This window comes from Salvelinus fontinalis, chromosome 22, assembly GCF_029448725.1.
Source record: "Salvelinus fontinalis isolate EN_2023a chromosome 22, ASM2944872v1, whole genome shotgun sequence".
Taxonomy (NCBI): Eukaryota; Metazoa; Chordata; class Actinopteri; order Salmoniformes; family Salmonidae; genus Salvelinus; species Salvelinus fontinalis.
In genome coordinates, this window is record NC_074686.1 from 29,214,472 (window position 1) to 29,231,977 (window position 17,506).

The following is a 17,506-nucleotide window of genomic DNA, read 5'->3' on the forward strand; positions in this document are numbered from 1 at the left end:
ACAAACTGCAGTTATGCAACCAAAGGCTATGGCTAGGCTATACAGTATAAGCTAGCTAGGCTATCAGTAAATGATGTATGATAAGCCTAAAGTGCAAACAGTAAGAGGGTACACATTGCACAAGCTGCATGCAACGTCAATAGCTGAGGTCACATTCTAGAAGCATGAATGCCTTGGTCAACTCAAGGAAAGTCACTAAATACAAGCCCTTTAGGATTCTGTTTCGCAGAAAAACACAGTCCCATTCACAGAATCAGCCTTTTTGGGAATGTTTTTGGGGGCAAATAAAACACAATTTCATGCTTTTTCTCCTCACGTTATGGATTGACATGGGAAGCTCAGTCAAGCTGCTTCATCCAGATCTCAGTGACATCAGCGGGGGAAAGACTGGGAAGAACAAGTGTGAACATGAACATTTAGAAATAAAGCATTGAATTTTTTAACTGACGGAAAATAAACTGAAAATAAAAAACCACAACAGAAGAATCAATCATTGTTGAATCCTATTATGGGCAAAGTGGCAGCGGCATATTAAACCAAATGCACCTATATTCATTCAGGTCAGAGGTAAAACCCAACCCCCCCCCACCCAGACACACACACACACACACAAATAAGAGAACAGAAAATTGGCAGTGTTGCAGTGTGCCGGGTAAATGATCTACTCAAGAACAAAAAAAGGAGCCCGGTTCTCGTTCTCAGCCAGTCGGTGAATTACAGACTAACCCAGAACACGTAGCTAGATCTGTATGTGCACGTTGTGATCAGTTTGCGGTGGATGCTGTGCTTGAAGAGAGCCACGGCCTGTAATAATGTCTGACTGCCAGCCCTGACCCGTGTCAAAGTCGTCCATCCCATTGGCCCTGTGCTGTGCTCTGTCCCTGCAAACTTTGCCCTTGGATCTGCTTCAAACCAACTCCAGGAAGAACTCGCTCAGCTCTGATCTCCCAAGGTCATTCAACAGAGGAGAGAGAGAGAAACCAGAGAGGGAGGGGGAAGCAAGAGAGCGGGAGGGGGAAAGAGAGAGGGAAGGGGGAGGGGAGGGTGAGAGCGAGCAATAGAGAGAGCGAGATGGGGAAAGAGAGAACAGGTTTTTCAACTTTCACTGCAGCACTTGCATGGGCGACCCCATTTTCGTCACTTCTTTCCTTTGAGCGCAAAGACATCTCTGTCCGCAAGTCCCTTATTCCTCAACCCTCACTGTCCTCGCTGACAGAAAGACTGCGGGAGTCAGTCTCACATTCTTGTGACCTTCATCGAACACTAGGCCCAGGCAGCTCTGGCACCCACTGCTGCTACCTGCATATCAGCATCAATAACATAACACCACCAGCAAACTTTAACTGGCAGTTTGGCTCATGTGTTGACAACACACAACATTATATACACACACTCAAAACAGGGCTGCCTGCAAGGGCAAAGGAATAAGGCACACAAGACCTGTGTGAAGTCACTTTAGCTGGAGAGTGTGCTTGCTGCAAGTATGTGTGTATGGTTGAGTGTGTCTGTGTGTTTGTTTGGATTTTAATTTACTTTCCCAACCATTTTTCTTGCGATGCAGTCCTGCTCACCTGCAAATGATATTCAAATCTCATGCAAACAGTGACGGGAGCTGGGATTTGGAAGCCAGGGCTTCAGCTCTGGAGTTATTGTCCTCCGTCTCCCCAACGGGACTTTGTCAGAGAGAAAGGCACCAATAGAAACATTCAATTAGGGAGGACAGAGCTAAAGATGTTATAAAGATTCCATCTAAAGAGAGCTCACAATCACACATCAAAAACCCCACAACTACGAGGTCTCGGATTGTCCCCCAAACATCCAGCACTCAGCCCAGCAACCATCTTGCCCTCTCCATTGCATCACTGTCAGGCGAGTGTTAACTACGCCCCAAGGACCGGGCCTTGGGACGGGCACTGGTCAGCAACCACAGTCACAGCACCGCAACCATCCTGGATGACTTTGAAGTCTGTCTGCCTGTGAGTACAGTGCTGGGCCGGTCTACCACAGCGCTACAGAGTCAATGACCAACACAGCCCAGAGAGAGAGACTAACAGCTGCTAACGTTCTGCTAGAAAGTCCAAAGTCAAAGCACAGCCGTAGCAGGGTCTCAAATAAACGCAAGCTACGGTAGTTCCACAGAACAAACAGCCTTATTCAATAGAACTTGCCTCAATATTAGTAGCCTACATTGTAGTATTCATAGGAAAACATTAACATGACTCAAATCAACTGTGAAAATATATATATACACATTCTCACCACTTTCAATTCTGCAAAATGCTAACTAAAGATGTCAACAACACCGATCCTGTACTGGAGTGACAGTTGAAGGACATGAGGGTGGCCGGGCAGACTGCTGTCCGGTGCAGAAATAAACAACCAAAACACACACTCAGATTTCTCTCAAGGAGAAAAGTAGAGGACGACAGAAGAGGAGGAGGGGGGGGGACAGAGAGAGCATCCCTTCTCTGCAGAGAGAAATAGATAAAGACGAGAAGAGACAAAGTACACATGGGTAGTGGAGGAGTCCTGCTGTGGTCTAAAACACAGCCAGGTCTGTGGTTACTAGTGTGTTTGAGTGGTCACACTTACCCTGTGCCCTTCATGCTGTGTAGTAGGCTGTGGGAGAGAAGGAGAGAGAAAGGCTGTACTCTACTCTGCATTGTAGAAGAGAGAGGGGGGGGCTGGCTGACACACAAAATCTCTGTAGCCCTCAACTTCCTCGGGCCCCGGAACCAGGAACAGACAAAAGGCAGTCTGCCCGTCCGTCCGCCTTTAAAAAGCATATAGCCTGCCCGACAGAGAGAAGAGCGTTCACCACCACCCCTTTATTCTACCCCTCCCCCTCAACTGAGTCTCCACCGCTCCCTCCCACCACCCTCCTTCTCCTAAACACACACCCCTCTCTCCTGTTTCTCCTCTGACCAAGTCCCCTCATTTGCCCCACAGTTGAGCGTCTCCCTCTCTTCCTATCACTCATTTCCTCTCCCTCTCTCTCTCCAGGACAGCGACCCTTTTGTTTGTCATTCAGTTGACCCCTGCCTCAGCACACAGGAGGGGGGGGGGAAGAAAAGAAAAAAGAGAGGTGAAGGAGCGACGAACGGCAGAACAGCGGCGCTCCAGAGTCCCAGTTAAAAATCTCCTCCGGCCTCCTTGCCCTTTAATATTCAAAAGTAATCAATCTAGCCTGCAACATGATACTCAGACCCCGCCCCTGACCGGGCTCTTGCCCCACACTCAGACGATCCCCCAATGACAGGACAAAGCCCTTGCTTTCTATTGGCCGAGCCACATGCTCGTAGGCTCTGACACTTTCCACGCTCCTCCCCCTTCCTCCACCCAACCACCCATTTCACCGCCAGCCAACTTCCTGTTTTAAGTTACCTTGAGCTGAAGGATAGGGGTCAAGGAAAGAAAAGAGGGAGAAAGAAAGAAGAACCAGACCAAAAAGAAAGAAAGTTATAAAAAAAGCGCGTTAGAGTGAGTGAGGAAGTGATTGAGCGTTAGAGTGAGTGAGGAAGATGGCGGTAGCTTGCCTCTGCATTCTGTGTCCTCCGGTTGATCTTGCGTTTCTCATGGCTGTACGGAGAAGAAAGGAACCACTGGCTGCTCTCTCTGACAACTGTTCCCTGCTTATTTACAATGTCAAACTAAACGTCTCCCTGAGTCCCACCTCCCCACAGCCCGGACTTGCCAGTGATGTAAGCAGCCCTGCCACCCCTGATTGGCCATGGGGAGTGTCAGAATGGATGCCGCATGTTGAAGCCACATGATTTAAAGAGCAACGGCATATTGAGCAGACACTCCGCCTGATATGTGTGCACAGGCATAAAGTGCACGCCCACAGGCACACACGCTTGTCCTTTCGCTGTCACAGCAGGTAGAGAGAATCTCAACATCCAGGCTATCTACTACATATTACAGTAGTCTGTTTAGGTGATAATAACACAAAAACATAATTGAAAGGTATGCGTCCGTTCATTCACAAAAATGTACTAGAATAACTACTTATTACACAATGAACTTCATGTGAATTAATTAGGCTACACATCCATGCTATCTGATAGTAAGATCCAGATACAGCAATAGATTAATGAAATACTGAATACCTAGCTCTAGGCTACTAATAAAAACATGTTTATTTTATTTTATAGGAGTAGTGGCTGGGGGTATATAAATGCTGTTCTGTTATCCGGCCAGGGGTTAAACAGACAGTCAGCCATGCTGTTCTGTTATCCGGCCAGGGGTTAAACAGACAGTCAGCCATGCTGTTCTGTTATCCGGCCAGGGGTTAAACAGACAGTCAGCCATGCTGTTCTGTTATCCGGCCAGGGGTTAAACAGACAGTCAGCCATGCTGTTCTGTTATCCGGCCAGGGGTTAAACAGACAGTCAGCCATGCTGTTCTGTTATCCGGCCAGGGGTTAAACAGACAGTCAGCCATGCTGTTCTGTTATCCGGCCAGGGGTTAAACAGACAGTCAGCCATGCTGTTCTGTTATCCGGCCAGGGGTTAAACAGACAGTCAGCCATGCTGTTCTGTTATCCGGCCAGGGGTTAAACAGACAGTCAGCCATGCTGTTCTGTTATCCGGCCAGGGGTTAAACAGACAGTCAGCCATGCTGTTCTGTTATCCGGCCAGGGGTTAAACAGACAGTCAGCCATGCTGTTCTGTTATCTGGCCAGGGGTTAAACAGACAGTCAGCCATGCTGTTCTGTTATCTGGCCAGGGGTTAAACAGACAGTCAGCCATGCTGTTCTGTTATCTGGCCAGGGGTTAAACAGACAGTCAGCCATGCTGTTCTGTTATCTGGCCAGGGGTTAAACAGACAGTCAGCCATGCTGTTCTGTTATCTGGCCAGGGGTTAAACAGACAGCCAGCCATGCTGTTCTGTTATCTGGCCAGGGGTTAAACAGACAGTCAGCCATGCTGTTCTGTTATCTGGCCAGGGGTTAAACAGACAGTCAGCCATGCTGTTCTGTTATCTGGCCAGGGGTTAAACAGACAGTCAGCCATGCTGTTCTACAAAATAACCTTAACATTAGGATGATCAATAGTAATACACTATAGGAATAGGGTGCCATTTGGGATGCAATAATGGTGTTTGGAGGAGCACTGTATATGGTGTTTGGAGGAGCACTGTATATGGTGTTTGGAGGAGCACTGTATATGGTGTTTGGAGGAGCACTGTATATGGTGTTTGGAGGAGCACTGTATATGGTGTTTGGAGGAGCACTGTATATGGTGTTTGGAGGAGCACTGTATATGGTGTTTGGAGGAGCACTGTATGGCTAAACATCTGGTTAACAACAGATTAAGAAAATGTCCTGGCACTGAAGTGAGAGATTTTATGTGAGGGGGGGGGGGCAAAGCAATTTGCTGAAACAGTTGCTTTTAGCTGGCAGTCTGCACAGATGATGGTGGAATGACCTGAGGCTTATCCTGCATATTACCGCTGCAAATCCCCTACTGTACTGAGAAGCAAGCCAGAGAGAGAGAGAGAACAAACCTGCTTCATTAATGAACAAACCAGGGGGAGGGGAGGCGGAAGGAAGGACAGAGGAGAGTGTTGCTACAGGAAGTGGGGGGGGTGAAGAGCGAGCGAGAGCAAACCTTCTCCAACAATTAACAATCCATGGAAAGGGGGAGGCGGAAGGATGTAGAAGGAAAGACAGAACGGAGAGTGCTGTTACAGGATGGGGGGGGGGGATCTCTTTCATATACCAGCTATTTCGTGTTTCAGAAAGGCATAGAAAAAATAAGTCAAAAATAAAAACGTGGAAAAATAAAAGCCACCTAAAGACGTAGAGCAGGGCGGACCTAGAGCAGGGCGGACCTAGAGCAGGGCGGACCTAGAGCAGGGCGGACCTAGAGCAGGGCGGACCTAGAGCAGGGCGGACCTAGAGCAGGGCGGACCTAGAGCAGGGCGGACCTAGAGCAGGGCGGACCTAGAGCAGGGCGGACCTAGAGCAGGGCGGACCTAGAGCAGGGCGGACCTAGAGCAGGGCAGACCCCCAAGTTTTCTCAGAAAAATAAAATAAAATTGTTGTGTGGAATTTTCATTGTTGGACATTAAAGATTGGAAAAACACCAGGAAATCAGCTCTAAGTATTTTAATTTAAGAAATCTGTTCCCAAGTATTCCCACGCATAATAGAGAGACACGTGATCGTATACAAATGTGAGAAAGTTTTGAAATTATTATGATTTAGTCAAACATATCTATTTGGGCATCTTGCGATCAATCTGCAGTCTACAAATGATTTGTATTTATATTCCTGCCCCCCGACCATCCTCGGCTGAATCTTGTTGATGATCCCTGACCTAGTGGGTCTAAACACAGACTTTTATGCAAAGATACCATTGGTTGCACAAATTACTGCAATGACACATCTCGACTGCTACCTCCGGAGTTAGAGCACGACACTAGCCTGACAGTTGCCCCCCTCAAAGCAGTGCAATGTAAACAGAATTGTCTCGTTGAGCCAACACTCAAAGTAAAAATTGTAATAGGAGAGAAATGTGTTTGAAACCGCTGAAATGTACAGACATTTACCTTCTTTTTTTGACTTATTTTATTTAGTTTTACCGGAAATTGAAGAGCCTGTTACATTCTGAAATTGCCACCGTAGCTTTAAATCTCAACAGTGGTATTTTTGTTTTTCTTGACTGCACTGAGCCACCGACATCCACGTCCAGGCAAGAAGCAACTCCCAAGGGAATTATCAATGTTTTAGGTGCAATTTACTTTTGCCTCTTATTAGGCTTTAACACTTCCATGATATTTTTAAATAAAGCCTGGTTTGTTAAGGTAACTTGAATTTGCTAGTGTTTGCATAATGTCAGCACGTTGATGTGAGAAAGAAATGATTTTGTTCAGCTAGTTATCTAGCTTGCTAGCTAACGTTACCTAGCTGTGTAGCCCAGGGTTTCCATTAGCTGGAAATTGCTGGCTTTTGGTGTATAATAAAAATCCAAAGCTGATAACTAAATCTGTTGCCGGATATAATGACCTGTAGGGGAAAGGCTTATCAGTCTATAAGTTATTTGCATAATTTAGTGGAATTCAAATTCTCACACGCACACAGCGTGTGAATGGGATTTATCCTGCTGCTGGTTGGTGCTAAAGTAAAACATGTGCTTTTGTAAGCATTCAATGCGCAACAATTCTAAATGGAATCATGTTAACCTCTTTAGGCTAGGGGGCGGTATTTTTATGTTCGGATGAAAAGCGTGCCCAAAGTAAACTGCCTGCTACTCAGGCCCAGAAGCTAGGATGTGCATAATATTAGTCGATTTGGATAGGAAACACTCTGAAGATTCTAAAACTGTTTGAATGATGTCTGTGAGTATAGCAGAACTTATTTGGCAGGCGAAACCCAGAGGACAAACCATCCAAGGAATTTTGTTTTTGAGGTGACGGTGTTTTCAATGGTTTTCTATGTGGATCTAGATTTCTAAAGCACTTGCTTGCAGTTCCTATCGCTTCCACTGCGTTTACTTTGCTTTGTTCCAGGACAATGTGGACCGCGTTGACTTTCAATGTAGCAACTGCTTGCTTGCGAAGGACTACAGGAGCAAAGTAGCTACTCTTTGCAAGCAAGTAGCAAACCTACATAAGCTACTGGGGAACCCACGCCCACATACTTTTTATTTTTCTTCCACCCCAGTAGCCGGACGATGCTCTGGTCTAGTGAAAGTTTCGCCGCCGTGTCAGGTCTCCACAGCCGACTGGCCGGTCGCAAGGCAGGGTTCCATCCCTGAAGGGGTCTCCCCCTTCCCTGGAGGATGGAGCTGATCTCGACCCAACCAGCCATGGAGGTACGTCACTCGCCGTGGAAGTCGAAGAAGGCGTCCTCTGGCAACGGGGGTCTCCATGGAGATGTTGAGCCCGGACCTGACACAGAGCAGAAACAGCTTTGCCGCCCTGGATCCAGAAATTCCGGCGCCTTCGTCCGTGGTGGCTTACCAATTAAGATCGGATCCGGAGGTACCTGCATCTTCGGTTCTGTCTCCCTCTCCGGTGGCTTCTACCTCAGGTTCAGATCCTCGGAGCTGCTTGAGAGACCGGGCCATTCAACATCCACCAGCTGTCGTCATAGGCAGCTCTATGGTGAGAAACATCTTGGTCCTCAAGTCAAAAACCCTGTGCTACCCAGAAGCGCGAGTACAGGAAATAATAAGGCTTCTCTGACTGTTCTACCACGTTGTATTCCATGTGGGGTCAAACGGCATCAGGAGGGCTAGCTCTGAACATTTGAAAATGGATTTTAAAGACCTGATTTGAGCATTAAAAGACTCCAAAAAACAGCCAATCATTTCAGGTCCAGTACCATCGTTGGGCCGCAGGTGTGAAAGATTCAGCAGACTGCTGGCATTACACATCTGGCTAAAATACTATTGTAGCTCTGCTGGAGTCACTTCTATTGATAACTTTGACACCTTCTGGAAACAGAAGATACTCTACAGGAATGACGGAGTCCATCCAAATCATCTTGGCTCCTGGACTCGCATTTCAAGGTAGCGTTGAAACAATGACTGGTAAATCATCCAAGACCAGCTCAGTAAATCCCTACCACTGACAATGAGTCGTCATAATGCTGCATCAAATGTACAGTTGAAGTCGGAAGTTTACATACACCTTAGCCAAATACATTTAAACTCAGTTTCACAATTCCTGACATTTAATCCTAGTACAAATTCCCTGTCTTAGGTCAGTTAGGTTCACCACTTTAATTTAAGAATGTGAAATGTCAGAATAATTCTAGAACTTTATTTATTTCAGATAATATTTCTTTCATTCCCAGTAGGTCAGAAGTTGACATACACTCAATTAGTATTTGGAAGCATTGCCTTTAAATTGTTTAACTTGGGTAGCCCCACAAGCTTCCCACAATAAATTGGGTGAATTTTGGCCCATTCCTCCTGACAGAGCTGGTGTAACTGAGTCAGGTTTGTAGGCTTCCTTGCTCGCACATGCTTTTTCAGTTCTGCCCACAAATTTTCTATAGGATTGAGGTCAGGGCTTTGTGATGGCCACTCCAATACCTTGACTGTTGTCCTTAAGCCATTTTGCTACAACTGTGGGAGTATGCTTAGGGTCATTGTCCATTTGGAAGACCCATTTGCGACCAAGCTTTAACTTCCTGACTGATGTCTTGAGATGTTGCTTCAATATATCCACATAATTTTCCTTCCTCATGACGCCAACTACTTTGTGAAGTGCACCAGTCCCTCCTGCAGCAAAATACCCCCACAACATGATGTTACCACCACCGTGTTTCACGGTTGGGATGGTGTTCTTCGGCTTGCAAGCCTCCCCTTTTTCCTCCAAACATAACAATGGTCATTATGGCCAAACAGTTCTATTTTTGTTTCATCAGACCAGAGGACACTTCTCCAAAAAGTACGATCTTTGTCCCCATGTGCAGTTGCAAACCGTAGTCTGGCTTATTTATGATGGTTTTGGAGCAGTGGCTTCTTCCTTGCTGAGTGGCCTTTCAGGTTATGTCGATATAGGACTCGTTTTACTGTGGATATAGAAACTTTTGTACCTGTTTCCTCCAGCATCTTCACAAGGTCTTTTGCTGTTGTTCTGGGATTGATTTGCACTTTTTGCACCAAAGTACGTTCATCTCTAGGAGACAGAACGCATCTCCTTCCTGAGCGGTATGACGGCTGCATGGTCCCATGGTGTTTATACTTGCGTACCATCGTTTGTACAGATGAACGTGGTACCTTCAGCAATTTGGAAATTGCTCCTAAGAATGAACCAGACTTGTGGAGGTCTACAAAAGAAATGTTGAGGTCTTGGCTGATTTCTTATGATTTCTCCATGATGTCAAGTAAAGAGGCACTGAGTTTGAAGGCAGGCCTTGAAATACATCCACAGGTACACCTCCAATTGACTCAAATAATGTCAATTAGCATTTCAGAAGCTTCTAAAGCCATGACATCATTTTCTGGAATTTTCAAGCTGTTTAAAGGCACAGTCAACTTAGTGTATGTAAACTTCTGACCCACTGGAATTGTAATACAGTGAATTATAAGTGAAATAATCTGTCTGTAAACAATTGTTGGACAAATTACTTGTGTCATGCACAAAGTAGATGTCCTAACTGACTTGCCAAAACTATAGTTTGTTAATAAGAAATTTGTGGAGTGGTTGAAAAACAAGTTATAATGACTCCAACCTAAGTGTATGTAAACTTCCAACGTCAACTGTACATAATCATGTGGGCATTGGCAAACACAATGCAAGTAATTTAATTTATGTACCCCTATTTGCACCGATAACATCTGTCTATTCTACAGCTATTGTAAGCAGTAATCATGAGCCTAAAAAACCAGAGTTACACTGTTAGCACTGACCACTGTATGCAGCTCACCCTGCACTATCAGCTCCAATGTAAATAACATGAGTAAGTCTACCTCTGATAAGCTTCCCAGTAATGCATTAAAAACAATCAAGCAACCCAGAAAAGTGCCTAAAAAAGACCATATTAACATACAGTGGGGAGAACAAGTATTTGATTCACTGCCGATTTTGCAGGTTTTCCTACTTACAAAGCATGTAGAGGTCTGTAATTTTTATCACGACGAAATCAAGAAAATCACATTGTATGATTTTTAAGTAATTCATTTTCATTTTATTGCATGACATAAGTATTTGATCACCTACCAACCAGTAAGAATTCCGGCTCTCATAGACCTGTTAGTTTTTCTTTAAGCAGCCCTCCTGTTCTCCACTCATTACCTGTATAAAAGACACCTGTCTACACACTCAATCAAACAGACTCCAACCTCTCCACAATGGCCAAGACCAGAGAGCTGTGTAAGGACATCAGGGATAAAATTGTAGGCCTGCACAAGGATGAGATGGGCTACAGGACAATAGGCAAGCAGCTTGGTGAGAAGGCAACAACTGTTGGTGCAATTATTAGAAAATGGAAGAAGTTCAAGATGACGGTCAATCACCCTCGGTCTGGGGCTCCATGTAAGATCTCACCTCGTGGGGCATCAATGATCATGAGGAAGGTGAGGGATCAGCCCAGAACTACACAGCAGGACCTGGTCAATGACCTGAAGAGAGCTGGGAGCACAGTCTCAAAGAAAACCATTATTAACACACTACGCTGTCATGGATTAAAATCCTGCAGCGCACGCAAGGTCCCCCTGCTCAAGCCAGCGCATGTCCAGGCCCGTCTGAAGTTTGCCAATGACCATCTGGATGATCCAGAGGAGGAATGAGAGAAGGTCATGTGGTCTGATGAGAAAAAAAATAGAGCTTTTTGGTCTAAACTCCACTCCCCGTGTTTGGAGGAAGAAGAAGGATGAGTACAACCCCAAGAACACCATCCCAACCGTGAAGCATGGAGGTGGAAACATCATTCTTTGGGGATGCTTTTCTGTAAAGGGGACAGGACGACTGCACCGTATTGAGGGGAGGATGGATGGGGCCATGTATCGCGAGATCTTGGCCAACAACCTCCTTCCCTCAGTAAGAGCATTGAAGATGGGCCGTGGCTGGGTCTTCCAGCATGACAACGACCCGAAACACACACAGCCAGGGCAACTAAGGAGTGGCTCTGTAAGAAGCATCTCAAGGTCCTGGAGTGGCCTAGCCATCTCCAGACCTGAACCCAATAAAAAATCTTTGGAGGGAGCTGAAAGTCCGTATTGCCCAGCGACAGCCCCGAAACCTGAAGGATCTGGAGAAGGTCTGTATGGAGGAGTGGGCCAAAATCCCTGCTGCAGTGTGTGCAAACCTGGTCAAGAACTACAGGAAACGTATGATCTCTGTAATTGCAAACAAAGATTTCTGTACCAAATATTAAGTTCTGCTTTTCTGATGTATCAAATACTTATGTCATGCAATAAAATGCAAATTAATTACTTACAAATCATACAACGTGATTTTCTGGATTTTTGTTTTAGATTCCATCTCTCACAGTTGAAGTGTACCTATGATAAAAAATTACAGACCTCTACATGCTTTGTAAGTAGGAAAACATGCAAAATCGGCAGTGTATCAAATACTTGTTCTCCCCACTGTATGTAGCCGAAGAAACAAGGTCCATGAAGTCATTAACTTGCTTGTAACAGATGACATTCATATTTTTACTATCTCTGAAACTCACTTAAATAATACCTTTGATGAAACAGTGATAGCAATACATGGTTATAACATCTACGGAAAAGACAGAAATTCCTACGGAGGCAGTGTTGCGGTCTATACTCAGATCCACATTCCTGTAAAGCTTAGAGATGATCTAATGTTAAATACTGTTGAAGTAATATGGTTACAGGTTCATCTACCTCACCTAAAGCCCATTCTTGTGGGTAGCTGCTATAGACCACCAAGTGCTAACAGTCAGTATCTGGATAATGTGTGTGAAATGCTTGATAATGTATGTGATATCAACAGAGAAGTATATTTTCTGGGTAATTTAAATATTGGACTGGCTGTCATCAAGTTGCCCACTCAGGAAAAAACTTAAACAGGGTAGTTACAAACAGCACAGGAATTAAATCATCAACATGCATTGATCACATTTTAACTAAAGCTGCAGATATTTGCGTTAACGCAGTATCCAAATCCATAGGATGTAGTGATCACGATATAATAGCCATATCTAGGAAAACCAAAGTTCCAAAGGCTGGGCCTAATATAATGTATAAGAGGTCATACAATATGTTTTGTAATGATTCATATGTGGATGATGTAAAGAATATTTGCTGGTCTGTGGTGTGTAATGAGGTGCAACCAGATGCTGCACTTGACACATTTATGAAAATACTTATTCCAGTTACTAATAACCACGTACCCATTAAGAAAATGACTAAAAACTGTTAAATTGTATGGTTGAGAGGGATGAAGCAAAAGGAATGGCAATTAAGTCTGGCAGCCCAACTGATTGGCAAACATACTGCAAATAAAGAAATCATATAACTAAATAAAAAATACACTATGAAACAAAGATAAATTACACAAAGAATGATAGTAAAAAGCTTTGGGGTACCTTAAATTAAATTTTGGGGACAAAAACCAACTCGGCTCCATCATTTATTAAACAGATGGCTCATTCATCACAAAGCCCACTGATATTGCAAACTACTTTAATGACTTTTTCATTGGCAAGTTAAGAAAACTTAGGGATGACATGCCAGCAACAAACGCTGACACTACACATCCAAGAATATCGGACCAAATTATGAAAGATAAGAACTGTACTTTTGAATTCCGTAAAGTCAGTGTAGAAGAGGTGAAAAAAATGATTGTTGTCTATCAACAATGACAAGCCACCAGGGTCTGACAATCTATATGTAAAATTACTGAGGATAATAGCAGACAATATTGCCACATCTTCATTTTAAGCCTACTAGAGAGCCCTTAGGCCTGGAGGGAAGCTAAAGTCATTCCGCTACCCAAGAATAGTAAAGCCCCCTTTACTGGCTCAAATAGCCGACCCTTAGTAAACTTCTTGAAAAAATAGTTTGACCACATACAATGCTATTTTACAGTAAAATTGACAACAGATTTTCAGCATGTTTATAGGGAAAGACACTCAACAAGCACAGCACTTACACAAATGACTGATGATTGGCTGAAAGAAATTGATGATAAAATTATTGTGGGATTACAGTGCAGCTTTTGACATTATCGATCATAGTCTGCTGCAGGAAAAACTTGTGTTGTGGCTTTACACCCCCTGCTATAATGTGGTTAAAGAGTTAATTGTCTAACAGAACACAGAGGGTATTCTTTAATGGAAGCCTATCAAATATAATCCAGTTAGACTCAGGAATTCCCCAGGGTAGCTGTTTAGGCCTCTTGCTTTTTTCAATTTTTACTAACAACATGCCAATTACTTAGAGTAAAGCCAGAGTTTCTATGTATGCGGATGACTCAACACTTTACACATCAGCTACTACAGCGACTAAAATGACTGCAACACTCAACAAAGAGCTGCAGTTCGTTTCTGAGTGGCAAAGAAGCCCTAAATATTTCTAAAACTAAAAGCATTGTATTTGGAACAAAAACACTCACTAAACCCTAAACCCCAACTAAATCTTGTAATAAATAATGTGGAAATTGAGCAAGTTGAGATGACTAAACTGCTTGGAGTAACACTAGATTGTAAACTGTCATGGTCAAAACATATTGATGCAGTAGTAGCTAAGATTGGGAGAAATCTGTCTATAATAAAGCGACACTACCACCTTAACAACACTACCATCAAGGCAGGTCCTACAGGCCCTAGTTTTGTCGCACCTTGACTACTGTTCAGTCGTTTGGTCAGGTGCCACAAAAAAGGACTTAGGAAAATTGCAATTGGCTCAGAACAGGGCAGCACAGCTGGCCCTTGGATGAACACAGAAAGCTAATATTAATAATATGCATGTTAATCTCTCCTGGCTAAAAGTGGAGGAGAGATTGACTTCATCACTACTTTTATTTATGAGAGGTATTGACATGTTGAATGCACCGAGCTATCTGTCTAAATTACTGGCACACAGCTCGGACACCCATGCATACCCCACAAGACATGCCACAAGAGGTCTCTTCACAGTCCTCAAGTCCAGAACAGACTACGGCAGGCACACAGTACAACATAGAGCCATGACTACATGAAATTATATTCCACATCAGGTAACTGATGCAAGCAGTAAAATTAGAAGTAAAAAACAGATTAAAAAAACACCTTATGGAGCAGCAGGGACTGTGAAGCAACACAAACATAGGCACAGACACATGCATACACACACTATACATACACATGGCTTTAGTACTGTAGATATGTGGTAGTGGCGGATTTAAAATATATATATATATATTTCACCTTTATTTAACCAGGTAGGCTAGTTGAGAACAAGTTCTCATTTGCAACTGCGACCTGGCCAAGATAAAGCAAAGCAGTTTGACACATACAACAACACAGAGTTACACGTGGAATAAACAAACATACAGTCAATAATACAGTAGAAAATTTAAAAAAGTCTATATACAGTGAGTGCAAATGAGGTAAAATAAGGGAGTTAAGGCAATAAATAGGCCATGGTGGAGAAATAATTACAATATAGCAATTAAACACTGGAATGGTAGATGTGCAGAAGATTAATGTGCAAGTAGAGATACTGGGGTGCAAAGGAGCAAGATAAATAAATAAATACAGTATGGGGATGAGGTAGTTGGATGGGCTATTTACAGATTGGCTATGTACAGGAGCAGTGATCTGTGAGCTGCTCTGACAGCTGGTTCTTAAAGTGAGGGAGTGAGGGAGATATAAGTCTCCAGCTTCAGTGATTTTTGCAGTTCGTTCCAGTCATTGGCAGCAGAGAACTGGAAGGAAAGACGGCCAAAGGGTGAATTGGCTTTGGGGGTGACCAGTGAGATATACCTGCTGGAACGCGTGCTACGAGTGGGTGCTGCTATGGTGACCAGTGAGCTGAGATAAGGTGGGGCTTTACCTAGCAGAGACTTGTAGATGACCTGGAGCCAGTGGATTTGGCGACGAGAGTGAAGCGAGGGCCAGCCAACGAGAGCGTACAGGTCGCAGTGGTGGGTAGTATATGGGGCTTTGGTGACAACACAGATGGCACTGTGATAGACTGCATCTAATTTGTTGAATATAGTGTTGGAGGCTATTTTATAAATGACATCGCCGAAGTCGAGGATCAGTAGGATGGTCCGTTTTACGAGGGTATGTTTGGCAGCATGAGTGAAGGATGCTTTGTTGCGAAATAGGAAGCCGATTCTAGATTTAATTTTGGATTGGAGATGCTTAATGTGAGTCTGGAAGGAGAGTTTACAGTCTAACCAGACACCTAGGTATGTGTAGTTATCCACATATTCTAAGTCGGAGCCGTCCAGAGTAGTGATGCTGGACGGGCGGGCAGGTGCGGGCAGCGATCGGTTGAAGAGCATGCATTTACTTTTACTTGCATTTAAGAGCAGTTGGAGGCCACGGAAGGAGAGTTGTATGGCATTGAAGCTCGTCTGGAGGTTAGTTAACACAGTGTCCAACAAAGGGCCAGAAGTATACAGAATGGTGTCGTCTGCGTAGAGCTGGATCAAAGAATCACCAGCAGCAAGAGCAACATCATTGGTGTATACAGAGAAGAGAGTCAGCCCGAGAATTGAACTCTGTGGCACCCCCATAGAGACTGCCAGAGGTCCGGACAATAGGCCCTCCGATTTGACACACTGAACTCTATCAGAGAAGTAGTTGGTGAACCAGGCGGAGGCAATCATTTGAGAAACCAAGGCTGTTGAGTCTGCCAATAAGAATGTGGTGATTGACAGAGTCGAAAGCCTTGGCCAGGTCGATGAATACGGCTGCACAGTAATGTCTCTTATCGATGGCGGTTATGATATAATTTAGGACCTTGACCGTGGCTGAGGTGCACCCATGACCAGCTCTGAAACCAGATTGCATCGAGGAGAAGGTACGGTGAGATTCAAAATGGTCGGTAATCTGTTTGTTAACTTGGCTTTCGAAGACCTTAGAAAAGGCAGGGTAGGATAGATATAGGTCTGTAGCAGTTTGGGTCTAGAGTGTCTCCCCCTTTGAAGAGGGGGATGACCGCTGCAGCTTTCCAATCTTTGGGAATCTCAGACGATACGAAAGAGAGGTTGAACAGGCTAGTGATAGGGGTTGCAACAATTTTGGCAGATACTTTTAGAAAGAGAGGGTCCAGATTGTCTAGCCCGGCTGATTTGTAGGGATACAGATTTTGCAGCTCTTTCAGAACATCAGCTGGATTTGGGTGAAGGAGAAATCGGGGAGGCTTGGGCGAGTTGCTGTGGGGAGTGCAGGGCTGTTGACCGGGGTAGGGGTAGCCAGGTGGAAAGCATGGCCAGCTGTAGAAAAATGCTTGTTGGAATTCTCAATTATATTGGATTTATCAGTGGTGACAGTGTTTCCTAGCCTCAGTGCAGTGGGCAGCTGGGAGGAGGTGCTCTTATTCTCCATGGACTTTACAGTGTCCCAGAACTTTTGGGAGTTTGTGCTACAGAATGCAAATTTCTGCTTGAAAAAGCTAGCCTTAGCTTTCCTAACTGCCTGTGTATATTGGTTCCTAACTTCCCTGAAAAGTTGCATATTACGGGGGCTATTCGATGCTAATGCAGAACGCCACAAGATGTTTTTGTGCTGGTCAAGGGCAGTCAGGTCTGGAGAGAATCAAGGGCTATATCTGTTCCTGGTTCTACATTTTTTGAAAGGGGCATACTTATTTAAGTTGGTGAGGAAGGCACTTTTAAAAGAATGACCAGGTATCCTCTACTGACGGGATGAGGTCAATATCCTTCCAGGATACCCGGGCCAGGTCGATTAGAAAGGCTTGCTCGCTGAATTGTTTTAGGGAGCGTTTGACAGTGATGAGAGGTGGTCGTTTACCGCTGACCCATTACGGATGCAGGCAATGAGGCAGTGATCGCTGAGATCTTGGTTGAAAACAGCAGAGGTGTATTTGGAGGGCAAGTTGGTTAGGATGATATCTATG

The 17,506-nt window shown here is 44.4% G+C and overlaps 1 protein-coding gene across 8 annotated transcripts in view; it reads right to left on the minus strand.

The window, feature by feature from the left end:
* LOC129820155 (nuclear transcription factor Y subunit gamma-like) overlaps positions 1-17,506 on the minus strand; it is a 54,821-nt gene that overhangs the window by 24,442 nt on the left and 12,873 nt on the right. Inside the window, exons 1-2 of one of the 8 annotated variants that reach the window (XM_055877098.1) lie at positions 2,593-2,836; positions 317-387 (exon numbers count right to left, since the gene is read on the minus strand). The exons of 4 other annotated variants lie outside the window; for them this stretch is intronic. The gene's annotated coding sequence lies outside the window, so the exon portion shown is untranslated. Of the gene's footprint in view, positions 1-316; positions 388-1,571; positions 2,546-2,592; positions 2,837-3,536; positions 3,672-17,506 lie in introns of those variants that run through there. 3 more of the 8 variants (XM_055877096.1, XM_055877097.1, XM_055877099.1) reach the window with 3 other exon arrangements.